The sequence below is a fragment of the Oncorhynchus masou genome, chromosome 19, assembly GCF_036934945.1.
Source record: "Oncorhynchus masou masou isolate Uvic2021 chromosome 19, UVic_Omas_1.1, whole genome shotgun sequence".
NCBI classification, from domain to species: Eukaryota; Metazoa; Chordata; class Actinopteri; order Salmoniformes; family Salmonidae; genus Oncorhynchus; species Oncorhynchus masou.
The window spans coordinates 41,800,535-41,825,471 of NC_088230.1; the positions used below are offsets into that span (position 1 = coordinate 41,800,535).

At 48.8% G+C, this 24,937-nt stretch overlaps 1 long non-coding RNA gene across 1 annotated transcript; it reads left to right on the forward strand.

Moving 5' to 3' along the window:
• The first annotated feature begins 253 nt into the window (after window positions 1–253).
• On the forward strand, window positions 254–14,427 carry LOC135505615 (uncharacterized). The gene is made up of 3 exons (XR_010450304.1): window positions 254–347; window positions 8,273–8,456; window positions 13,528–14,427. It is a non-coding gene; the product is annotated as an uncharacterized LOC135505615 (long non-coding RNA).
• The last annotated feature ends 10,510 nt before the right edge of the window (window positions 14,428–24,937 follow it).

Genomic DNA, 24,937 nt, shown 5'->3' on the forward strand with positions numbered 1-24,937 from the left:
CCTATGAATGTAGACTTAGACTGCCTTTACACAGGCAGCCCAATTCTGATCTTTTACCCAATAATCAGCATAAGATCTGATTTGTCAAAAGACAAAATGAAAAATATCAGAATTGGCTGCCTGTGTATGTGCACAGGATTGGGCAGTTTTCTTGTCCAGGAGAAAGTGATGTCAAAGTCAATGTGACTTCCTGGTTCAAATGAAAGAACAGCAGAATACCGGAGCAGTGGATGTGTGTTCTGTCCTCCAGGTCCGAGGGAAGGGGCCACGAAGAGGCTGGTTCCGCTCCTCTCATGTCAAACTGCTCCCTCCCACAAGCAGCAAGACTACCCCTGCACCTGTCCCAGGTAACAACCTATACTGACTGGTCTGGTCAGATATACAGGCTGATCTATACTCTATATTTCTACCTGACTGGTCTGGTCAGATATACTGTCTGATCTATACTGACTGGTCTGGTGAGAATACAGGCTGATCTATACTCTTTATTTCTACCTGACTGGTCTGGTCAGAATACAGGCTGATCTACACTAAATATTTCTACCTGACTGGTCTGGTGAGAATACTGGCTCATCTATACTAAATATTTCTACCTGACTGGTCTGGTGAGAATACTGGCTGATCTATACTAAATATTTCTACCTGACTAGTCTGGTCAGAATACTGTCTAATCTATACTAAATATTTCTACCTGACTGGTCTGGTCAGAATACAGGCTGATCTGTACTAAATATTTCTACCTGACTAGTCTGGTCAGAATACTGTCTAATCTATACTAAATATTTCTACCTGCCTGGTCTGGTCAGAATACAGGCTGATCTATACTCTATATTTCTACCTGCCCCATCTACACCATGGTTGGGGTCAGTTCCAGTTAATTCAGAAAGTACACCGAAATGTAATTCTACATTTTCCTAATTGAAAAGTATTGGAACAGAATTAGAATTGCAATGGCATTGTACTTTCTGAATTGAAATAGAATTCACCCCAAACATGATCTATAAAATGCATGTCTACCTGTACCATCTACACTATGTGTTTCTATCTGGGCCAGGTAATAACACTGACCAGAATCAAATCTGATACGTCTCTATCTGAGGGGTGTCAACCCATTATAACAGGGATGTCAAACATCCTCACTCTATAGCATCTATGCTCCTCTATACCCTCTACCCACTATACCACTCTATACCACTCTATAGCCTCTATACCCACTATACCACTCTATACCACTCTATAGCATCTATGCTCCTCTATACCCTCTACCCACTATACCACTCTATACCACTCTATAGCCTCTATACCCACTATACCACTCTATAGCCTCTATACCCTCTACCCACTATACCCACTATACCACTCTATACCACTCTATAGCCTCTATACCCTCAACCCACTATACCACACTATACCACTCTATACCACTCTATAGCCTCTATACCCTCTACCCACTATACCACACTATACCACTCTATAGACTCTATACCCACTATACCCACTATACAACTCTATAGCCTCTATACCCTCTACCCACTATACCACTCTATACCACTCTATAGCCTCTATAGCCTCTATACCAACTATACCACTCTATACCACTCTATAGCCTCTATATCCACTATACCACTCTATACGACTCTATAGCCTCTATACCCACTATACCACTCTATAGCCTCTATAGCCTCTATTCCCACTATACCACTCTATACCACTCTATAGCCTCTATACCCTCAACCCACTATACCACTCTATACCACTCTATAGCCTCTATATCCACTATACCACTCTATAGCCTCTATACCCTCAACCCACTATACCCACTATACCACTCTATACCACTCTATAGCCTCTATACCCTCTACCCACTATACCACTCTATAGCCTCTATACGCTCTACCCACTATACCACTCTATACCACTCTATACCACTCTATACCACTCTATATCACTCTATAGCCTCTATACCCACTATACCACTCTATACCACTCTATAGCCTCTATACCCTCAACCCACTATACCCACTATACCACTCTATAGCCTCTATACCCTCAACCCACTATACCCACTATACCACACTATACCACCCTATAGCCTCTATACCCACTATACCACTCTATACCACTCTATAGCCTCTATACCCTCAACCCACTATACCACTCTATACCACTCTATAGCCTCTATACCCACTATACCACTCTATATCCACTCTATAGCCTCTATACCCTCAACCCACTATACCCACTATACCACTCTATACAACTCTATAGCCTCTATACCCACTATACCACTCTATAGCCTCTATACCCACTATACCACTCTATACCACTCTATAGCCTCTATACCCTCTACCCACTATACCACTCTATACCACTCTTTAGCCTCTATACCCACTATACCACTCTATAGCCTCTATACCCACTATACCACTCTATACCACTCTATAGCCTCTATAACCTCTACCCACTATACCCACTATACCACTCTATACCACTCTATAGCCTCTATACCCTCTACCCACTATAACCCCCTATATCCTCTATACCCACTATACCACTCTATACCACTCTATAGCCTCTATACCCTCAACCCACTATACCACTCTATACCACTCTATAGCCTCTATATCCACTATACCACTCTATAGCCTCTATAGCCTCTATACCCTCAACCCACTATACCCACTATACCACTCTATACCACTCTATAGCCTCTATACCCTCTACCCACTATACCACTCTATAGCCTCTATACCCTCTACCCACTATACCACTCTATACCACTCTATAGCTATACCCACTATACCACTCTATACCACTCTATAGCCTCTATACCCTCAACCCACTATACCCACTATACCACTCTATACCACTCTATAGCCTCTATACCCTCAACCCACTATCCCACACTATACCACCCTATAGCCTCTATACCCACTATACCACTCTATACCACTATATAGCCTCTATACCCTCAACCCACTATACCCACTATACCACTCTATACCACTCTATAGCCTCTATACTCTCAACCCACTATACCCACCATACCACTCTATACCACTCTATACCAATCTATAGCCTCTATACCTTCTACCCACTATACCACTCTATACCACTCTATAGCCTCTATACCCTCTACCCACTATACCACTATATACCACTCTATAGCCTCTATATCCACTATACCACTCTATACCACTCTATAGCCTCTATACCCTCAACCCACAATACCCACTATACCACTCTATACCCACTATACCCACTATACCACTCTATAGCCTCTATACCCTCTACCCACTATACCACTCTATACCCACTATACCCACTATGCCACTCTATACCACTCTATAGCCTCTATACCCTCTACCCACTATACCACTCTATACCCACTATACCCACTATGCCACGCTATACCACTCTATAGCCTCTATACCCTGGGTGTGACCCCTCTGTGACCCCTCTATAACCCCCTATAACCTGGGTGTGACCCCTCTATAACCTGGGTGTAACCCCTCTATAACCCCTCTATAACCTGGGTGTGGCCTCTATAAACTGGGTATGACCCCTCTATAACCCCTCTATAACCTGGGTGTGAACCCTCTATAACCTGGGTGTGACCCCTCTATAACCTGGGTGTGACCCCTCTACAACCCCTATATAACCTGGGTGTAACCCCTCTATAACCTGGGTGTGACCCCTCTATAACCTGGGTGTGGCCCCTCTATAAACTGGGTATGACCCCTCTATAACCACTCTATAACCTGGATGTGACCCCTCTATAACCTGGGTGTGACCCGTCTATAACCTGGATGTGACCCCTCTATAACCTGGGTGTTACCCCTCTATAACCCTTCTATAACCTGGGTGTGACCCCTCTACAACCCCTCTGTAACCTGGTGTAACCCCTCTATAACCTGGGTGTGACCCCTCTATAACCCCTCTATAACCTGGGTGTGACCCCTCTATACCCTGGGTGTGACTCCTCTATAACCTGGGTGTAACCCCTCTATAACCCCTCTATAACCTGGGTGTGACCCCTCTATAACCTGGGTGTGACCCCTCTATAACCTGAGTGTGACCCCTCTATAACCTGGGTGTGACCCCTCTATAACCTGGGTGTATCCCCTCTATAACCTGGGTGTGACCCCTCTATAACCCCTCTATAACCTTTTTGTAACCCCTCTATAACCTGGGTTTGACCCCTCTATAACCCCTCTATAACCTGGGTGTAACCCCTCTATAACCTGGGTGTGACCCCTCTATAACCTCGATGTGAATTTTTCTGAGGGCTCTGTAACCCCTCTATAACCCCTCTATAACCTGGGTGTGACCCCTCTATAACCCCTCTATAACCTTTTTGTAACCCCTCTATAACCTGGTTGTGGCCCTCTATAACCCCTCTATAACCTGGGTGTGACCCCCTCTATAACCTGGGTGTGACCCCTCTATAACCTCGATGTGAATTTTTTCTGAGGGCTCTGTAACCCCTCTATAACCCCTCTATAACCTGGGTGTGACCCCTCTATAACCCCTCTATAACCTTTTTGTAACCCCTCTATAACCTGGTTGTGACCCCTATATAACCCCTCTATAACCTGGGTGTGACCCCTCTATAATATGGGTATAATCCCTCTATAACCTTGGTGTTTCCCTCTATAACCTGGGTGTGAATATTTTCTGAGGGCTCTCTAACCCCTCTATAACCTGGGTGTAACCCCTCTATAACCTGGGTGTGACCCCTCTATAACCTGGGTGTAACCCCTCTATAACCTGGGTGTGACATCTATAACCTGGGTGTGACCCCTCTATTACCCCCTCTATAACGTGGGTGCAACCCCTCTATAACCTGGGTGTGACCCCTCTATAACCTGGGTGTAACCCCTATATAACCCCTCTATAACCTGGGTGTGACCCCTCTATTACCCCTCTATAATGTGGGTGTAACCCCTCTATAACCTGGGTGTGTCCCCTCTATAACCTGGGTGTGAATATTTTCTGAGGGCTCTCTAACCCCTCTCAAATATGGGTATGACCCCTCTATAACCTGGGTGTGACCCCTCTATAACCTGGGTGTGACCCCTCTATAACCCCTCTATAACCTGGGTATGAATACTTTCTGAGGGCTCTGTAACCCCTCTATAATATGGGTATAACCCCTCTATAACCTGGGTGTGTCCCCTCTATAACCTGTGTGTGAATATTTTCTGAGGGCTCTCTAACCCCTCTCTAATATGGGTATGACCCCTCTATAACCTGGGTGTGACCCCTCTATAACCTGGGTATAACCCCTCTATAACCTGGGTATGAAAACTTTCTGAGGGCTCTGTAGCCCCTCTATAATCTGGGTGTGACCCCTCTATATCCCCTCTATAACCTGGGTGTGACCCCTCTATAACCTGGGTGTGACCCCTCTATAACCTGGGTGTGAATTCTTTCTGAGGGCTCTATAACCCCTCTATAACCTGGGTGTGACCCCTCTATAACCTGGGGGTGACCACTCTATAACCTGGGTGTGACCACTCTATATCCTGGGTCTGACCCCTCTATAACTTGGGTGTGACCCCTCTATAACCCCTCTATAACCTGGGTGTGACCCCTCTATAACCTGGGTGTGACCCCTCTATAACCTGGGTGTGACCCCTCTATAACACCTCTATAACCTGGGTGTGACACCTCTATAACCCCTCTAGAACCTGGGTGTAACCCCTCTATAACCCCTCTATAACCTGGGTGTGCCCCCTCTATAACCTGGGTGTGACATCTATAACCTAGGTGTGACCCCTCTTTACCCCTCTATAACGTGGGTGTAACCCTCTATAACCTGGGTGTGTCCCCTCTCTAACCTGGGTGTGAATATTTTCTGAGGGCTCTCTAACCCTTCTCTAATATGGGTATGACCCCTCTATAACCTGGGTATAACCCCTCTATAACCTGGGTATGACTTAAATGTAAATGTAATGTAATGTATGAAAACATTCTGAGGGCTCTGTAGCCCCTCTATAACCTGGGTGTGACCCCTCTATATCCCCTCTATAACCTGGGTGTGACCCCTCTATAACCTGGGTGTGAATTCTTTCTGAGGGCTCTGTAGCCCCTCTATAACCTGGGTGTGACCCCTCTATAACCTGGGTGAGACCCCTCTATAACCTGGGTATGAATACTTTCTGAGGGCTCTATAACCCCTCTATAACCTGGGTGTGCCCCTCTATAACCTGGGTGTGACCACTCTATAACCTGGGTGTGACCACTCTATATCCTGGGTCTGACCCCTCTATAACTTGGGTGTGACCCCTCTATAACCCCTATTTAACCTGGGTGTGACCCTCTATAACCCCTCTATAACCTGTGTGTGACCCCTCTATAACCTGGGTGTGACCCCTCTATAACCTGGGTGTGACCCCTCTATAACACCTCTATAACCTGGGTGTGACCCCTCTATAACCCCTCTAGAACCTGGGTGTAACCCCTCTATAACCCCTCTATAACCTGGGTGTAACCCCTCTATAACCTGGGTCTGACCCCTCTATAACCCCTCTATAACCTGGGTGTGACCCCTTTATAACCTGGGTGTGACCCCTCTATAACCTGGGTGTAACCCCCTGTAACCCTCGATAACCTGGGTGTGACCCCTCTATAACCTGGGTGTGACCCCTCTATAACCTGGGTGTGACCCTCTATATCCTGGGCGTGACCCCTCTATAACCTGGGTGTGACCCCTCTATAACCCCTCTATAACCTGGGTGACCCCTCTATAACCTGGGTGTGAATTCTTTCTGAGGGCTCTGTAGCCCCTCTATAACCTGGTTGTGACCCCTCTATAACCTTGGTGTGACCCCTCTATAACCTGGGTATGAATACTTTCTGAGGGCTCTATAACCCCTCTATAACCTGGGTGTAGCCCCTCTATAACCTGGGTGTGACACTCTATTACCCCTCTATAACCCATCTATAACCTGAATGTGACCCCTCTATAACCTGGGTATGAATCCTTTCTAAGGGCTTTGTAATCTCTCTGTACCCTGGGTGTGACCCCTCTATAACCCCTCTATAACCTGGGTGTGACCCCTCTATAACCTGGGTGTGACCCCCTATAACCTGGGTGTGAATTCTTTCTGAGGGCTCTGTAGCCCCTCTATAACCTGGGTGTGACCCCTCTATACCCTGGGTGAGACCCCTCTATAACCTGGGTATGAATACTTTCTGAGGGCTCTATAACCCCTCTATAACCTGGGTGTGCCCCCTCTATAACCTGGGTGTGACCACTCTATAACCTGGGTGTGACCACTCTATATCCTGGGTCTGACCCTCTATAACTTGGTGTGACCCCTCTATAACCTGGGTGTGACCCCTCTATAACCCCTCTATAACCTGTGTGTGACCCCTCTATAACCTGGGTGTGACCCCTCTATAGCCTGGGTGTGACCCCTCTATAACGCCTCTATAACCTGGGTGTGACCCCTCTATAACCCCTCTAGATCCTGGGTGTAACCCCTCTATAACCCTCTATAACCTGGGTGTAACCCCTCTATAACCTGGGTGTGACCCCTCTGTAACCCCTCTATAACCTGGGTGTGACCCCTTTATAACCTGGGTGTGACCCCTCTATAACCTGGGTGTAACCCCCTGTAACCCCTCGATAACCTGGGTGTGACCCCTCTATAACCTGGGTGTGACCCCTCTATAACCTGGGTGTGACCCCTCTATATCCTGGGCGTGACCCCTCTATAACCTGGGTGTGACCCCTCTATAACCCCTCTATAACCTGGGTGTGACCCCTCTATAACCTGGGTGTGAATTCTTTCTGAGGGCTCTGTAGCCCCTCTATAACCTGGGTGTGACCCCTCTATAACCTGGTTGTGACCCTCTATAACCTTGGTGTGACCCTCTATAACCTGGGTATGAATACTTTCTGAGGGCTCTATAACCCCTCTATAACCTGGGTGTAGCCCCTCTATAACCTGGGTGTGACACCTCTATTACCCCTCTATAACCCATCTATAACCTGAATGTGACCCCTCTATAACCTGGGTATGAATCCTTTCTGAGGGCTTTGTAATCTCTCTGTACCCTGGGTGTGACCCCTCTATAACCCCTCTATAACCCCTCTGTAACCCTCTCTGTACCCTGGTGTGAACCCTCTATAACCCCTCTGTACCCTGGGGGGGGTGAATACAAAGCAGAGTTCTAATCATTTTTTCCCCTTCTATTTCACTGACGTCCCTGACTCCTCCTTCTGCATCTCTGACCCCGCCCCTTGACCCCATTGTGCCAGGTCATCGCCAGGTACAACTTCACAGCAGCCAATTAGGACTTGATGAGCTTCTCCAATTGTCAGCTGATCAACGTTATGGACAGTGACAACCCTGATTGGTGGATTGGAGAGGTCAACGGGGTCACAGGGCTGTTGCCAACCAATTACGTCACCATGACCACTGAGTCCGACCCCAGGCAGTAATGTGAGTCCACAACTCTTCCTCCTCTTTCCCCTCCTCCTCTTCCCTCTCCTACTATGTACCCTCCTCCCCCCCCTCCACCTGCCAGTCATCTTCCCCCTCCTCCTCCTCTACCCCCCCCTCCTCCTCCCCCTCCACCTACCAGTCCTCTTCCCCCTCCTCCTCCCCCCACTCCACCTACCAGTCCTCTTCCCCCTCCTCCTCCTCCTCCCCCTCCTCCTTCTCCCCCTCCACCTACCAGTCCTCTTCCTCCTCCTCTCCCCCTCCTCCTCCCCCTCCACCTACCAGTGCTCTTCCCCCTCCTCCTCCTCCCCCTCCACCTACCAGTCCTCTTCCCCCTCCTCCTCCTCCCCCTCCACCTACCAGTCCTCTTCCCCCTCCTCCCTCCTCCCCCACCTACCAGTCCTCTTCCCCCTCCTCCTCCCCCTCCACCTACCAGTCCTCTTCCCCCTCCTGCTCCTCCCCCTCCACCTACCAGTCCTCTTCCCCCTCCTCCTCCTCCCCCTCCACCTACCAGTCCTCTTCCCCCTCCTCCCCCTCCACCTACCAGTCCTCTTCCCCTCCTCCTCCTCTTCCCCCTCCTCCTCCTCCCCCTCCACCTACCAGTCCTCCCCCTCCTCCTTCTCCCCCTCCACCTACCAGTCCTCTTCCCCCTCCTCCTCCTCCCCCTCCACCTACCAGTCCTCTTCCCCCTCCTCCTCCTCCCCCCTCCACCTACCAGTCCTCTTCCCCCTCCTCCTCCTCCCCCTCCACCTACCAGTCCTCTTCCCCCTTCTCCTCCTCCCCCTCCACCTACCAGTCCTCTTCCCCCTCCTCCTCCTCCCCCTCCACCTACCAGTCGTCTTCCCCCTCCTCTTCCCCCTCCACCTACCAGTCCTCCTCCTTCTCCCCCTCCTCCTCCCCACTCCACCTACCAGTCCTCTTCCCCCTCCTCCTTCTCCCCCTTCCACCTACCAGTCCTCTTCCCCCTCCTCCTACTCTTCCTCCTCCTCCTTCTCCCCCTCCACCTACCAGTCCTCTTCCCCCTCCTCCTCACCCCCTCCACCTACCAGTCCTCTTCCCCCCTCCTCCTCCTCCCCCTCCACCTACCAGTCCTCTTCCCCCTCCTCCTCCTTCTCCCCCTCCTCCTCCCCCTCCACCTACCAGTCCTCTTCCCCCTCCTCCTCCTTCTCCCCCCTCCTCCTCCCCCCTCCACCTACCAGCCCTCTTCCCCCTCCTCCTCCTTCTCCCCTCTCCTCCTCCCCCTCCACCTACCAGTCCTCCCCCTCCTCCTTCTCCCCCTCCACCTACCAGTCCTCTTCCCCCTCCTCCTCCTTCTCCCCCCTCCACCTACCAGTCCTCTTCCCCCTCCTCCTCCTCCCCCCCTCCACCTACCAGTCCTCCCCCTCCTCCTTCTCCCCCTCCACCTACCAGTCCTCTTCCCCCTCCTCCTCCTCTTCCCCCTCCTCCTTCTCCCCTTCCACCTACCAGTCCTCTTCCCCCTCCTCCTCCTCTTCCCCCCTCCTCCTTCTCCACCTCCACCTACCAGTCCTCTTCCCCCTCCTCCTCCTCCCCCTCCAGCTACCAGTCCTCTTCCCCCTCCTCCTTCTCCCCCTTCCACCTACCAGTCCTCTTCCCCCTCCTCCTACTCTTCCTCCTCCTCCTTCTCCCCCTCCACCTACCAGTCCTCTTCCCCCTCCTCCTCCTCCCCCTCCACCTACCAGTCCTCTTCCCCCTCCTCCTCACCCCCTCCACCTACCAGTCCTCTTCCCCCTCCTCCTCCTTCTCCCCCCTCCACCTACCAGTCCTCTTCCCCCTCCTCCTCCCCCCTCCACCTACCAGTCCTCCCCCTCCTCCTTCTCCCCCTCCACCTACCAGTCCTCTTCCCCCTCCTCCTCCTCTTCCCCCTCCTCCTTCTCCCCCTTCCACCTACCAGTCCTCTTCCCCCTCCTCCTCCTCTTCCCCCTCCTCCTTCTCCACCTCCACCTACCAGTCCTCTTCCCCCTCCTCCTCCTCCCCCCTCCACCTACCAGTCCTCTTCCCCCTCCTCCTCACTCCCCTCCACCCACCAGTCCCCTCCCCCTCCTTCTCCTCCCCCTCCACCTACCAGTCCTCTTCCCCCTCCTCCTCCTCCTCCCCCTCCACCTACCAGTCCTCTTCCCCCTCCTCCTCCCCCTCCACCTACCAGTCCTCCCCCTCCTCCTTCTCCCCCTCCACTTACCAGTCCTCTTCCCCCTCCTCCTCCTCTTCCCCCTCCTCCTTCTCCCCCTTCCACCTACCAGTCCTCTTCCCCCTCCTCCTCTTCCCCCTCCTCCTCTTCCCCCTCCTCCTCCTCCCCTCCTCTGTATTCATTGATGTCGTCAGAGGGAGCACTGTTGCCTAAATAAAGGCCCCATTTAATGAAACAGGAATGATTATATAGGCATATTCAAATGAGTTACTAAATGTTTCCAAGCAGGTTTATATTGTTAATAGGTATTTGATATAGAAGTCTTTCTAGTTCACAGATAAGAATATTGACTTCATTAATGACTGCTGTCTCCCTCTCTCTCCATCCACCTCTCCTCTTCTCTCTCATCCACCTCTCCTCTTCTCTCTCCATCCACCTCTTTCTCTCTCCATCCATCTCTCTTCTCTCTCCCCCCTCTCTTCTGTCTCACTCCCCCCTCTCCTCTTCTCTCTCCATCCACCTCCATCCTCCTCTTCTCTCTCCATCCACCTCCATCCTCCTCTTCTCTCCATCCACCTCTCCTCTTCTCTTCTCTCTCCATCCACCTCTCCTCTCCTCTCTCTCCATCCACCTCACCTCTCCTCTCTCCATCCACCTCACCTCCTCTCTCTCTCACTCCCCTTCTCCTCTCCTCTCTCCATCCACCTCACCTCCCTCTCTCACTCCCCTTCTCCTCTTCTCTCTCAATCCACCTCTCCTCTTCTCTCTCACTCCCCCTATTTTCTTCTCTCTCCATCCACCTCTCCTCTTCTCTCTCCATCCACCTCTCCTCTTCTCTCTCACCCCCCTCTACTCTTCTCTCTCACTCCACCTCTCCTCTTCTCTCACTCCCCCTCTCTTCTCTCTCACTCCCCTTCTCCTCTTCTCTCTCCATCCACCTCCATCCTCCTCTTCTCTCTCATCCACCTCCATCCTCCTCTTCTCTCCATCCACCTCTTCTCTTCTCTCTCCATCCACCTCTTCTCTCTCCATCCACCTCTCCTCTCTCCATCCACCTCTCCTCTTCTCTCTCACTCCCCTCTCATCTTCTCTCTCCATCCACCTCTCCTCTTCTCTCTCCATCCACCTCTCCTCTTCTCTCTCCATCCACCTCTCTTCTCTCTCCATCCATCTCTTTCTCTCTCACTCCCCCTCTTTCTGTCTCACTCCCCCTCTCCTCTTCTCTCTCCATCCACCTCCATCCTCCTCTTCTCTCTCCATCCACCTCCATCCTCCTCTTCTCTCTCCATCCACCTCTCCCTCTTCTCTTCTCTCTCCATCCACCTCTCCTCTCCTCTCTCCATCCACCTCACCTCTCCTCTCTCCATCCACCTCACCTCCTCTCTCTCACTCCCCTTCTCCTCTCCTCTCTCCATCCACCTCACCTCCTCTCTCACTCCCCTTCTCCTCTTCTCTCTCAATCCACCTCTCCTCTTCTCTCTCACCCTCCCCTATTTTCTTCTCTCTCCATCCACCTCTCCTCTTCTCTCTCCATCCACCTCTCCTCTTCTCTCTCACTCCCCCTCTACTCTTCTCTCTCACTCCACCTCTCCTCTTCTCTCTCACTCCCTCTCTCTCTCTCACTCCCCTTCTCCTCTTTCTCTCTCCATCCACCTCCATCCTCCTCTTCTCTCTCATCCACCTCCATCCTCCTCTTCTCTCTCCATCCACCTCTTCTCTTCTCTCTCCATCCACCTCTCCTCTCTCCATCCACCTCTCCTCTTCTCTCACTCCCCTCTCATCTTCTCTCTCCATCCACCTCTCCTCTTCTCTCACTCCCCCTCTCCTCTTCTCTCTCCATCCACCTCCACCCCTCCTCTTCTCTTTCCATCCACATCTCATCCCCTCTTTCTCTCCATCCACCTCCCCTCTTCTCTCTCCATCTACCTCTCCTCTTCTCTCTCCATCCCCCTCTCCTCTTCTCTCTCCTCCCCCTCTCCTCTTCTCTCTCCATCCACCTCCATCCTTCTCTTCTCTCTCCATCCACCTCTTCTCTTCTCTCTCCATCCACCTCTCCTCTTCTCTCTTCATCCACCTCTCCTCTCCTCTCTCCATCCACCTCTCCTCTCCTCTCTCCATCCACCTCTCCTCTTCTCTCTCACTCCCCCTCTCCTCTTCTCTCTCACTCCCACTCTCCTCTTCTCTCTCACTCCCCCTCTCCTCTTCTCTCTCCATCCACCTCTCCTCTCCTCTTCTCTCACTCCCCCTCTCCGCTTCTCTCTCACTCCCCCTCTCCTCTTCTCTCTCCATCCACCTCTCCTCTTCTCTCCCCATCCACCTCTCCTCTTCTCTCAACATCCCCCTCTCTCTCTCTCTCCATCCACCTCACCTCTTCTCTCACTCCCCTTCTCCTCTTCTCTCTCCATCCACCTCTCCTCTTCTCTCTCACTCCCCTCCTCCTCTTCCCTCTCACTCCCCCTATCCTCTTCTCTCTCACTCCCTCTCCTCTTCTCTCTCACTCCCCCTCTCCTCTTCTCTCTCACTCCCCTCTCCTTCTCTCTCCATCCACCTCTCCTCTCCTCTTCTCTCACTCCCCCTCTCCGCTTCTCTCTCACTCCCCCTCTCCTCTTCTCTCTCCATCCACCTCTCCTCTTCTCTCTCACTCCCCCTCTCCTATTCTCTCTCAATCCACTTTTCCTCTCCTCTTCTCTCTCACTCCCCCTCTCCTCTTCTCTCTCCATCCACCTCTCCTCTTCTCTCCCACTCCCCCTCTCCTCTTCTCTCTCACTCCCCCTCTCCTCTTCTCTCTCTCACTCCCCCTCTCCTCTTCTCTCTCACTCCCCCTCTCCTCTTCTCTCTCACTCCCCCTCTCCTCTTCTCTCTCACTCCCCCTCTCCTCTTCTCTCTCACTCCCCCTCTCCTCTTCTACGTTGCATCTCTATGTAGGAAGGTAACGCTGGCACCTTGTCCTCTCCCTCCTCTTACTTCTTCTTCTCTGAGCCAATCCTGGAAGCCTCACCTTTCATCTGCCAGCGAGACCCTCCTCTTCGTCCTCCTCATCTTCCTCCTCCTCTTCCTACACCCTGCTTGTATCTCCTTTAGAATGCTTTTTGTTCGTCTATCCTCACTCTTTATTTCTCTCTCTCTCCTCTATCATAACTAGTTCTCTCTCCTCTATCATAACTAGTTCTCTCTCCTCTATCATAACTAGTTATCTCTCCTCTATCATAACTAGTTATCTCTCCTCTATCATAACTAGTTCTCTCCTCTATCATAACTAGTTGTCTCTCTCTATCATTACGAGTTCTCTCTCTCGCTCATAACTAGTTCTCTCTCTCTATCATAACTTGTTCTCTCTCTCTCTATCATAACTAGTTATCTCTCTCTCTATCATAACTAGTTCTCTCTCTCTCTATCATAACTAGTTATCTCTCCTCTATCATAACTAGTTCTCTCTCCTCTATCGTAACTAGTTGTCTCTCCTCTATCATAACTAGTTGTCTCTCTCTCTATCATTACGAGTTCTCTCTCTCCTATTTCTCTGCTCTCTCTACCTGACTGTTCTTATCTTCTCTACCATAACTAGTTCTCTCCTATTTCTCTGCTCTCTCTTCCTTGGCTGTTCTTATCTTCTCTACCTAGGGAGAGCGGTTAGATACATGACCTATGTTAACTATTATCTCCTGTTCCTCTGAAATGATGTCAAAATCATGGTTTGAATTGATTTAGACTAGAATATAAAGATGTGTTAGAAGAAATCTCTGAGAATGTGCTACTCTAGTATTTTGATGTTGTATACAACAATGGACATAATATGTACTAAATAAAAATAATTTTGTTTTGTAAGATTAGGCTTTACACACCTGTATGGCTGTATGTATTACATGCACAGGGTCATTCATACTAATGCACTAGCGAATAGAAAGTAATCACAACGTGGCTAACTCATTCGGACCGACCCTAGCTCATCCGGACCGACCCTAACTCATCCGGACTGACCCTAGCTCATCCGGACCGACCGTAGCTCATCCGAACCGACCGTAGCTCATCCGGACCGACCCTAGCTCATCCGTTACCGACCCTAGCTCATCCGTACCGACCCTAGCTCATCCGGACCCGACCCTAGCTCATCCGGACCGACCCTAGCTCATTCGGACCCGATCCTAGCTCATTCGGACCGACCCTAGCTCATCCGGGACGACCTAGCTCATCCGGACCGACCCTAGCTCATCCGGACCGACCCTAGCTCATCCGGGACGACCCTAACTCATCCGGACTAAAACTACAGGATAAACCTAGTCCTGGACTAAAAATAAAGCTCAATGGAGATTCTCTATTGAAAGCACCTTTAAGTCCAGGACTAGGCTTAATCTTTGTCTGGGAAACTGGCCCATATAGAAACTAGGTTTAGGTTATTATGACTATCTGCTGCTGTCACACTAATATACACACTGGTTCAATACTGTCACCAGCAACATGACACGGCTCTCTGTCTCTTTCTGTATGGTGTGTCGCGTTAGTTCCTCACTCACTCGTATGCAATCAGCTGGGTTCTCGCCACGATCAAAGGTGCTTCACATTACTTTAGCCTAGTGTTAGCCTAGCATTTAACCTAGTATTGCATGTGTTATGCTACTTTAGCATCACATGTGCTATACTTTAACCTAGCGTTGCTAGTGCTATACTTTACCAGATTGTTAACATCACCTTGGCTTTGCTTTAGCTTACTTTAGCCTAGCTTTAGCATCACCAGTGCTATACTTAGGTATTTTGGTAACATGGGCAATACTTTAGCATATAACTAGCATCACATATGCTATACTTTTAGCCCAGAACTGGCATCACATGTTGTATGCTTTAGCCTTGTGTTAGCATCACCAGTGCTATACATCCAGTATATTGTGTAGATGTGTTCAGACACTGTGCCTCGCTCTGTCAATTATGTACATAGCCTACAGTAACATGGAGCTAAAAATAAACTGGTTATCACTGGGTACTGGCTCCCTTTTCTTATGGACGCACACACGCAATCACACACACAGATGTATACCAACTGAACCGCCAGCAACCGCAAGGCTCTCCAGAGGTGGTGCGATCTGCCCGACGATCACCAGGGGCACACTGCCTGCCCTCCAGGACACCTACAGCACCCAATGTCACAGGAAGGCCAAAAAGATCATCAAGGACATCAACCACCCGAGCCACTGCCTGTTCACCCCGCTATCATCCAGAAGGTGAGGTCAGTGCAGGTGCATCAAAGCTGGGAACGAGAGACTGAAAAACAGCTTCTATCTCAAGGTCATCAGACTGTTAAATAGCCATCACTAGCCAGCTGCCACCAAGTTACTCAACCCTGCAACTTAGAGGCTGCTGTCCTCTATACATACAGTGCCTTGCGAAAGTATTTGGCCCCCTTGAACTTTGCGACCTTTTGCCACATTTCAGGCTTCAAACATAAAGATATAAAACTGTATGACGGATCACCACCTCAAGCTGAACCTCGGCATCTCCGGTGCGGCCCACGCTTGGATTGCGTCCTACCTGACAGGTCGCTCCTACCAGGTGGCGTGGCGAGAATCTGTCTCCGCCACGCGCTCTCACCACTGGTGTCCCCCAGGGCTCTGTTCTAGGCCCTCTCCTATTCTCGCTATACACCAAGTCACTTGGCTCTGTCATAACCTCACATGGTCTCTCCTATCATTGCTATGCAGACGACACACAATTAATCTTCTCCTTTCCTCCTTCTGATGACCAGGTGGCGAATCGCATCTCTGCATGTCTGGCAGACATATCAGTGTGGATGACGGATCACCACCTCAAGCTGAACCTCGGCAAGACGGAGCTGCTCTTCCTCCCGGGGAAGGACTGCCCGTTCCATGATCTCGCCATCACGGTTGACAACTCCATTGTGTCCTCCTCCCAGAGCGCTAAGAACCTTGGCGTGATCCTGGACAACACCCTGTCGTTCTCAACTAACATCATGGCAGTGGCCCGTTCCTGTAGGTTCATGCTCTACAACATCCGCAGAGTACGACCCTGCCTCACACAGGAAGCGGCGCAGGTCCTAATCTAGGCACTTGTCATCTCCCGTCTGGATTACTGCAACTCGCTGTTGGCTGGGCTCCCTGCCTGTGCCATTAAACCCCTACAACTCATCCAGAACGCCGCAGCCCGTCTGGTGTTCAACCTTCCCAAGTTCTCTCACGTCACCCCGCTCCTCCGCTCTCCCACTGGCTTCCAGTTGAAGCTCGCATCCGCTACAAGACCATGGTGCTTGCCTACGGAGCTGTGAGGGGAACGGCACATGTACCTCCAGGCTCTGATCAGGCCCTACACCCAAACAAGGGCACTGCGTTCATCCACCTCTGGCCTGCTCGCCTCCCTACCACTGAGGAAGTACAGTTCCCGCTCAGCCCAGTCAAAACTGTTCGCTGCTCTGGCCCCCAATGGTGGAACAAACTCCCTCACGACGCCAGGACAGCGGAGTCAATCACCACCTTCCGGAGACACCTGAAACCCCACCTCTTCAAGGAATACCTAGGATAGGATAAGTAATCCTTCTCACCCCCCCCTTAATGATTTAGATGCACTATTGTAAAGTGGCTGTTCCACTGGATGTCAGAAGGTGAATTCACCAATTTCATTAAATGAATTCCCTTAAAACCTGTTAGAGATCGGGCTACTTTTTTCAACAATTTGTTAAAAATCAACATTTCAACATACTGCTACTCATGCCAGAAATGTAGTATATGCATATGATTAGTGCATAGAAAACACTCTGAAGTTTCTAAAACTGGTTCAATGATGTCTGTGACTATAACAGAACGAGTTCCGTGGTCAAAATCGCAAGGAAACCTGATCACAAAATCGGCGGAGAACAAATCAATCCACCAGTCTCTGTATTGTCTATTGGTAGGAATAATAGTTAAGGATGGGATTACAGTTCCTACAGCTTCCACACGATGTCGCCAGTGTTGTGATTTCGATGTAACTAAATCCTTGGTCAGATGAGTTATAGGCACATCCGGTCTTCAGGTCCACAGCTGGAAAAAATGGAAGCCGAAAAGTGGACTACGTTTTCCAGACTTGTTGCTATTGAATACAGATCGTCTCCGTGATCAATTTGATCGTTTATTAACGTTTACTAATACCTAAAGTTGGATTACAGAAGTAGTTTGAAGTGTTTTGTCAAAGTTTATAGGCAACTTTTTTAATTTTAAAAATAACGTTATGTTTAAAAACTGTGTTTTTCCTGGATCTGACGGTCTTCATAAATGGACATTTTGGGTATACAAGGACCGATTTAATCGGAAAAAAAAAGACCCAATTGTGATGTTTATGGGACATTTAGGAGTGCCAACAAAGAAGCTCGTCAAAGGTAATGAATGTTTTATATTTTATTTCTGCGTTTTGTGTAGCGCCGTCGCTAATTATTTTGTTTACGTCCCCTTCTGGTATTTGGTTGTTGCATGCTATCAGATAATAGCTTCTCATGCTTTCGCGAAAAGCATTTTAAAAATCTGACTTATTGGCTAGATTCACAACGAGTGTAGCTTGAATTGAGTACCCTGCATGTGAGCTTTAATGAACATTTGAGTTTTAACTAGTGCTATTAGCAATTGGCGTAGTGCATTTGCATTTATTGTTGCAAAGGTGGGACGCTTGCGTGTCGGGTTGCCCAGAGAGGTTAATCTATTTTATGAGAATTTGTAAGATTTTTGTTTGCATAAAATAGACGGAGACCAGTCTTATAAATAATAGGTAACAGAATGTATTCACGGAGGCGCGCTGCCGCACACCACGAGCAACAGTTTATAGACTGTTAAACAGCCACCACTAACATTGAGTGGCTGCTGCCAACACACTGACTCAACTCCAGCCACTTTAATAATGGGAATTGATGGGAAATGATGTAAATGTATCACTAGCCACTTTAAACAATGCTACCTTATATAATGTTACTTACCTACATTATTCATCTCATATGCATATGTATATACTGTACTCTATATCATCGACTGCATCCTTATGTAATACATGTATCACTAGCCACTTTAACTATGCCACTTTGTTTACATACTCATCTCATATGTATATACTGTACTCGATACCATCTACTGTATCTTGCCTATGCTGCTCTGTACCATCACTCATTCATATATCCTATGTACATATTCTTTATCCCCTTACACTGTGTATAAGACAGTAGTTTAGGAATTGTTAGTTAGATTACTTGTTGGTTATTACTGCATTGTCGGAACTAGAAGCACAAGCATTACACTCGCATTAACATCTGCTAACCATGTGTATGTGACAAATAAAATTTGATTTGATTTGAAGAAAAAAATATACAATAACATGACGTCATTTCATTGCTTAACAGAATCTCCTCCTCTCGACCGAGTCAAAGGGAACTTTAAAAGTTCATTCTGAGTTCATTCAGCACATACACAGAACACAACTGAATTAACTTTTTGACTCCTCACCATTATCGATCACCACTTAGGTGACAGTTCTAATCAATAGAAAACCTAGGAACACTTCCTTATCTAAAAACCCCAGAGCTTCGTCGGTTCAACCACAGGTTAACTACCTATCTGTTTACTTAATCCACAACCCATTAGTTTCTTCCTAGTTGGAATGGTGTTCATTAACTTTAATTACTCCTTGTCCGTGTCACACAATCCCTTCTTATGAACTCATATTGTTAATCAGATATAATAAAACAGAGTATGTTTTACTTAGTTACAGTTCCATTTAAAATGATTTGTTCAGTCATTTAATCATAATTTTCCTAACACGTTTACATACTGCTTTACTAATTTCATTTGTATATACTGCATTCTACTCACTGTATTTTAGTCAATGCCACTCTGACATTGTTATATACCACTGCACTGTTGGAGCTAGGATCACAAGCATTTAGTTAGATACTACTACACTGTTGGAGCTAGAAACACAAGCATTTAGTTAGATACTACTCTACTGTTGGAGCTAGGATCACAAGCATTTAGTTAGATACTACTACACGGTTGGAGCTAGAAACACAAGCATTTAGTTAGATACTACTACACTGTTGGAGCTAGAAACACAAGCATTTAGTTAGATACTACTACACTGTTGAGGTAGAAACACAAGCATTTAGTTAGATACTACTACACTGTTGGAGCTAGGATCACAAGCATTTAGTTAGATACTACTACACTGTTGGTGCCAGAAACACAAGCATTTAGTTAGATACTACTGCACTGTTGGAGCTAGACACACAAGCATTTAGTTAGATATTACTGCACTGTTGGAGCTAGGATCACAAGCATTTAGTTAGATATTACTGCACTGTTGGAGCTAGGATCACAAGCATTTAGTTAGATACTATTGCACTGTTGAGCTAGGATCACAAGCATTTAGTTAGATTTGCACTGTTGGAGCTGGGAACACAAGCATTTACTACTGCACTGTTGGAGCTGGAAACACAAGCATTTAGTTAGATACTACTCTACTGTTGGAGCTAGAGGATCACAAGCATTTAGTTAGATACTACTACACTGTTGGAGCTAGAAACACAAGCATTTAGTTAGATATTACTGCACTGTTGGAGCTAGGATCACAAGCATTTAGTTAGATACTACTGCACTGTTGGAGCTAGGAACACAAGCATTTAGTTAGATACTACTGCACTGTTGGAGCTAGGATCACAAGCATTTAGTTAGATACTATTCTACTGTTGGAGCTAGGATCACAAGCATTTAGTTAGATACTACTGCACTGTTGGATCTAGGAACACAAGCATTTAGTTAGATACTACTCTACTGTTGGAGCTAGGATCACAAGCATTTAGTTAGATACTACTGCACTGTTGGATCTAGGAACACAAGCATTTAGTTAGATACTACTCTACTGTTGGAGCTAGGATCACAAGCATTTAGTTAGATACTACTGCACTGTTGGAGCTAGAACACAAGCATTTAGTTAGATACTACTCTACTGTTGGAGCTAGGATCACAAGCATTTAGTTAGATACTACTGCTGTTGGAGCTAGGAACACAAGCATTTAGTTAGATACTACTGCACTGTTGGAGCTGGGAACACAAGCATTTAGTTAGATACTACTGCACTGTTGAGCTGGGAACACAAGCATTTAGTTAGATACTACTCTACTGTTGAGCTAGGATCACAAGCATTTAGTTAGATACTACTGCACTGTTGGAGCTAGAAACACAAGCATTTAGTTAGATACTACTGCACTGTTGGAGCTAGAAACACAAGCATTTAGTTAGGATATTACTGCACTGTTGGAGCTTAGATCACAAGCATTTAGTTAGATACTACTGCACTGTTGGAGCTAGGATCACAAGCATTTAGTTAGATACTACTGCACTGTTGGAGCTAGGATCACAAGCATTTAGTTAGATACTACTGCACTGTTGGAGCTAGGAACACAAGCATTTAGTTAGATACTACTGCACTGTTGGAGCTAGGATCACAAGCATTTAGTTAGATACTACTCTACTGTTGGAGCTAGGATCACAAGCATTTAGTTAGATATTACTACACTGTTGGAGCTAGGATCACAAGCATTTAGTTAGATATTACTGCACTGTTGGAGCTAGAAACACAAGCATTTAGTTAGATATTACTGCACTGTTGGAGCTAGGATCACAAGCATTTAGTTAGATACTACTGCACTGTTGGAGCTAGGATCACAAGCATTTAGTTAGATATTACTGCACTGTTGGAGCTAGAAACACAAGCATTTAGTTAGATACTACTGCACTGTTGGAGCTAGGATCACAAGCATTTAGTTAGATACTACTGCACTGTTGGAGCTAGAAACACAAGCATTTAGTTAGATATTACTGCACTGTTGGAGCTAGAAACACAAGCATTTAGTTAGATACTACTGCACTGTTGGAGCTAGGATCACAAGCATTTAGTTAGATACTACTGCACTGTTGGAGCTAGAAACACAAGCATTTAGTTAGATAGTACTGCACTGTTGGAGCTAGGATCACAAGCATTTAGTTAGATACTACTGCACTGTTGGAGCTAGGAACACAAGCATTTAGTTAGATATTACTGCACTGTTGGAGCTAGAAACACAAGCATTTAGTTAGATAGTACTGCACTGTTGGAGCTAGGATCACAAGCATTTAGTTAGATACTACTGCACTGTTGGAGCTAGGAACACAAGCATTTAGTTAGATATTACTGCACTGTTGGAGCTAGGATCACAAGCATTTAGTTAGATACTACTGCACTGTTGGTGTAACGGCGTTCTTCGTTTGTCGCAAGAAAGTCGGACCGAAATGCAGCGTGTAGGTTACTCATGTTTATTAGTGAAACAAACAAACGAACTATACATAAATAACTAATAAATACAAAACAACAAACGGAACGTGGAACCTATTACAGCCTGACTGGTGAAACTAACACAGAGACGGAACAATCACCCACGAAATACAAAGCGAAACCCAGGCTACCTAAATACGGTTCCCAATCAGAGACAACGAGAATCACCTGACTCTGATTGAGAACCGCCTCAAGCAGCCATTCCTAAGTAACACACACCCTAGTCAGCTACAATCCCAATAACTAAAAACCCACTAAGAATACAACAAACAATAAACCCATGTCACACCCTGGCCTGACTAACTAATAAACTAAAACACAAAATACTAAGACCAAGGCGTGACAGAACCCCCCCCTAAGGTGCGGACTCCCGAACGCACCTCAAAACCATAGGGAGGGTCCGGGTGGGCGTCTGTCCATGGTGGCGGTTCCGGCTCCGGACGTGGACCCCACTTCATAAATGTCATTGTTCCTCCCCTTCGCGTCCTGGGATAATCCACCCTCACCGCCGACCATGGCCGAATAGTCCTCACCCAGAAACCTACATAACAGAGGAGCAGCTCGTGACTGAGGGGCAGCTCGGGACTGAGGCAGCTCAGGACTGAGGGGCAGCTCGGGACTGAGGGGCAGCTCGGGACTGAGAAGAAGCCCAGTACTGAGATGAAGCCCAGCCAGGCAGTTGAATCCGGCAGATCCTGGCTGACTGGCGGATCCTGGCTGACTGGCGGATCCTGACTGACTGGCGGATCCTGGCCAACTGGCGGATCCTGGCCGACTGGCGGATCCTGGCCGACTAGCAGATCCTGGCTGACTGGCGGATCCTGGCTGACTGGCAGATCCTGGCCGACTGGCGGATCCTGGCTGACTGGCAGATCCTGGCCGAATGGCGGATCCTGGCTAACTAGCAGATCTGGCAGATCCTGGCTGACTGGCAGATCTGGAAGAGTCTGGTTGACTGGCAGATCTGGAAGAGTCTGGTTGACTGGCAGATCTGGAAGAGTCTGGTTGACTGGCAGATCTGGAAGAGTCTGGCAGATCTGGAAGAGTCTGGCTGACTGGCAGATCTGGAAGAGTCTGGCAGATCTGAAGAGTCTGGCTGACTGGCAGATCTGGAAGAGTCTGGCTGACTGGCAGATCTGGAAGAGTCTGGCTGACTGGCAGATCTGGAAGAGTCTGGCTGACTGGCAGATCTGGAAGAGTCTGGCTGACTGGCAGATCCTGGCAGACTGACGGCTCTGGCTGCTTCATGCTGACTGACGGCTCTGGCTGCTCCATGCTGACTGGCGGCTCTGGCTGCTCCATGCTGACTGGCGGCTCTGGCTGCTCCATGCAGACTGGCAGCTCTGGCTGCTCCATGCAGACTGGCAGCTCCTTGCAGACTGGCAGCTCTAGCTGCTCCATGTAGACTGGCAGCTCCTTGCAGACTGGCAGCTCTAGCTGCTCCAGGCAGACTGGCAGCTCTGGCTGCTCCATGCAGACTGGCAGCTCCTTGCAGACTGGCAGCTCTAGCTGCTCCATGCAGACTGGCAGCTCCTTGCAGACTGGCAGCTCCTTGCAGACTGGCAGCTCTGGCTGCTCCATGCAGACTGGCAGCTCCTTGCAGACTGGCAGCTCTAGCTGCTCTATGCAGACTGGCAGCTCTAGCTGCTCCATGCAGACTAGCAGCTCAGGCTGCTCCGAACAGGCAGGAGGCTCCGGCAGCGCTGGAGAGGAGAAAGGTTCTGACAGTACAGGAGAGGCGATGCGCACTGTAGGCCTGATGCGTGGTGCTGGCACTGGTGGTATTGGGCCGAGGACACGCACAGGAAGCCTAGTGCGGGGAGCTGCTATGGAGGGCTGGGGTGTGGAGGTGGTACTGGATAGACCGGACCGTGCAGGCGCACTGGAGCTCTTGGCACAGAGCCTGCCCAACCTTACCTGGTTGAATACTCTCGGTTGCCCTGCCAGTGCTGTGAGGAGAAATAGCCCGCACTGGGCTATGTAATCGAACCGGAGACACCGGCGCAAGGCTGGTGTCATGTAAGCCGTCCCAGGAGACGCACTGGGGACCGGATGAGCCGGCTTCATGGCATTTGGCTCGGGACTCAATCTAGCCCGGCCGATACGCGGAGCTGAAATATACCGCACCGGGTTATGCACCCGCACTGAGGACACGTGCGCACCACTGCATAACACGGTGCCTGCCCGTCTCTCTAGACCCCGGTAAGCACAGGGAGATTGCGCAGGTCTCCTACCTGACGCAGCCATACTCCCTGACAGCCCCCCCCAATAATTTTTTTGGGGCTGATTCCGGTTTCCATCCACGTCGCCGTGCTGCCTCCTCATACCAGCGCCTCTCCGCTTTAGCCGCTTCTAATTCCTCCTTGGGGCGGCGATATTCACCAGGCTGAGCCCAGGGTCCTTTTCCGTCCAGTTCCTCCTCCCATGTCCAATTCTCCAAATGGTGTAGCCTCTCCACTGAAGCTGCTTCTGTTGCCTCCCGTGTAGCTCCTGCCTGTTAACACGCTGCTCGGTCCGAGTGTGGTGGGTGATTCTGTAACGGCGTTCTTCGTTTGTCGCAAGAAAGTCGGACCGAAATGCAGCGTGTAGGTTACTCATGTTTATTAGTGAAACAAACAAACGAACTATACATAAATAACTAATAAATACAAAACAACAAACGGAGCGAGAAACCTATTAAAGCCTGACTGGTGAAACTAACACAGAGACAGGAACAATCACCCACGAAATACAAAGCGAAACCCAGGCTACCTAAATACGGTTCCCAATCAGAGACAACGAGAATCACCTGACTCTGATTGAGAACCGCCTCAGGCAGCCAAACCTAAGTAACACACACCCTAATCAGCTACAATCCCAATAACTAAAAAACCCCACTAAGAATACAACAAACAATAAACCCATGTCACACCCTGGCCTGACTAACTAATAAACTAAAACACAAAATACTAAGACCAAGGGCGTGACAGTTGGAGCTTGAAACACAAGCATTTAGTTAGATATTACT